The following is a 2,529-nucleotide window of genomic DNA, read 5'->3' as shown; positions in this document are numbered from 1 at the left end:
CTACAACACCAACAAACTCCGCACCTTGGTCAGCCTCATTATAAATGACAGTAATATGAAATGAATAAAAATAATATTTCTTATATTAGCAGATAAGGTAGGTAGCCAAAATAACAAACTTTTTTCGTATATCATGAAGAGGAGCATACATCTAAGCCGTCCAATATAGGTATCCAAATGGGGCGCGGTGGTCACATATGAAAAATCAACTGGGTCGCGAGGAAATAGTTTGAAGAACACAAGTATTGAAGAAAACTTTTATTGTATTGAGTGTTGCAACTAATTTTTCGAAACTCCATGTAATAAACTTGATATTGAACGAAATACACCGTAGTTGCATCAGACAATAACTTACAGGTTGTAACAACTATTAAAAGCAGATCCGTGACTGTAACTCCAACCCTCAGAAATGATTAATTAGTAGCCATCAACAGGAAATGTAACCTTCCAATAACTTTTAACACATCTGCCGCACAGATTACCTGCGCCTCGCATTCCTCACTTGCAACAGGAAATATATTGTAACATGTGCATCGACATTAACCCAAATCTAATCATATGAAAATAGAAATAAATAGTACAGACTAACTTCAGATGTAAAGCAGTGAATTAGTCAAAACTAAGATTCAAATTTGAAGGCACAGTTTAAATTATCATAATCATCATTGATAGAAGTATTGTTATTATGATATAACATTATTTTTTTTATGCTATCACCATTATCATCATCATCATTGTTTTAATCAATCATGCTACCATGCTGGTGATAATATCAGTCATTATCATTGTGAGTATAAACACAGATACCAGGTTACCCTCATGGTGATAATGTCATTTATTACTAATATGATTATCAACAGAGAGAGAGAGGGAGAGAGAGGAAAAAAAGAAAGGGAGAGAGGAAAAAAGAAAGAAAGAGAACGAGACCGCGAGACGGAAGGGTCATGAGGTCATGAAAACGAACCGCTTCAAAGCATCTTCAGAGCATCACTGACCGTCGAAGGCGCAGGCTGCGGTCCCTCGCTCTGCTGTTGCGAATTTGCAATCTCTCATTAAGGGACGTTACACGGTGACTTTATTTTTCTGTTGTAAAAGGTAAGATTGATTTAAGACGAATCCATTCCAGTGTATGGACAAAAATGTGAAAAATCAGTTAACGATTTATAAAAATTATCTGGATAGGTTTTGTGGACATGCGAGTGTGAGTGTCTATCTATCTATATCTATCTATCTATCTATCCATCTATATATATACATATATATATATATATATATATATATATATATATATATATATTTATATATATGCATAAATATATATACATATATATCATAGTACACATATATAGCATATAACAAAATAATCATATATATTTATTTATATATATATATATATATATATATATATATATTATATATTTATATATATATATAATATATTGGTTATATGATGTTTGTGTGTCGAGTATGTTGTGTTTTGTGTGTGTTGTGTGTGTGTGTGTGTGTGTATGGGTGTGCGTGTGTGTGTGTGTGTGTGTGTGTGTGTGTGTTTGTGTGTGTGTGGTTGTGTGTGTGTATGTGTGTTTGTGCATGCGTGCGTGTGTGTGTATGTGTGTATGCGTGTGTGTGTGTGTGTGTTTTGGCTATGTGTGTGTGTGTGTGTGGTGTGTGGTGTGTGTGTGTGTGTGGTCTGTGTGTGTGTAGTGTGTGTGTGTGTGTGTGTGTGTTTGTGTGTATGTATATATATAGAATATATATATATATATATAATATAATATATATATATATATATATATATATATATATTTATTCATTTATACATATATATGTGTGTGTGTGTGTCTGTGTGTATATATGTGTGTATGTGTGTGTGTGTGTGTGTGTGTGTGCGTATATAAATATATACATATGTATATTTATATATATATATACATATATATATACATATATATGCATATATAGATATAGATATATATGCATATACATATACATATGCATATGTATATATGTATAAATGCACAAATATATATGTGTGTGTGTGTATATGTATATATATATATATATATATATATGTATGTATGTATGTATGTATGTATGTATGTATGTATGTATGTATATACATATACATACATATATATATATACATATATATATATGTATATATGTATATGTATATAGACATATATAAACATATATAGATGTGTGTGTATATATGTGTATATGTATATATATATATATATATATATATATATATATATATATATATATGTGTGTGTGTGTGTGTGTGTGTGTGTGTGTGTGTGTGTGTGTGTGTGTGTGTGTGTGTATGTGTGTATACATGTATATACACGTATAAATGAGCGAGTGGGGACATGTTTGTACATACATGAGAAAATGTCTCTGCCTTTAGTATACAATATCCACCTTTTTCCTGATATGACCTACCAAGTGGCCATCATGAAACGAGTGCCCGTCAGAAAGCTCTTTGCCATTGCCCTGATTGTTACTACCGTCGCCTCCTTCACTAAA

At 31.5% G+C, this 2,529-nt stretch overlaps 1 protein-coding gene across 1 annotated transcript in view; it reads left to right on the top strand.

The window, feature by feature from the left end:
• The first annotated feature begins 2,462 nt into the window (after positions 1-2,462).
• The window catches only part of LOC122245657 (uncharacterized), an 11,387-nt gene continuing 11,320 nt past the window's right edge, over positions 2,463-2,529 (top strand). The window contains exon 1 of the mRNA XM_086531277.1: positions 2,463-2,529. This exon is cut by the window's right edge and continues 396 nt beyond it. The gene's annotated coding sequence lies outside the window, so the exon portion shown is untranslated.

This window comes from Penaeus japonicus, unplaced genomic scaffold, assembly GCF_977035675.1.
Source record: "Penaeus japonicus unplaced genomic scaffold, GWHDUDI00000001_assembly GWHDUDI00000035, whole genome shotgun sequence".
NCBI lineage: Eukaryota > Metazoa > Arthropoda > Malacostraca > Decapoda > Penaeidae > Penaeus > Penaeus japonicus.
The sequence above is the reverse complement of the archived record's forward strand: the minus strand, read 5'-3'. Positions and strand labels throughout refer to the sequence as shown.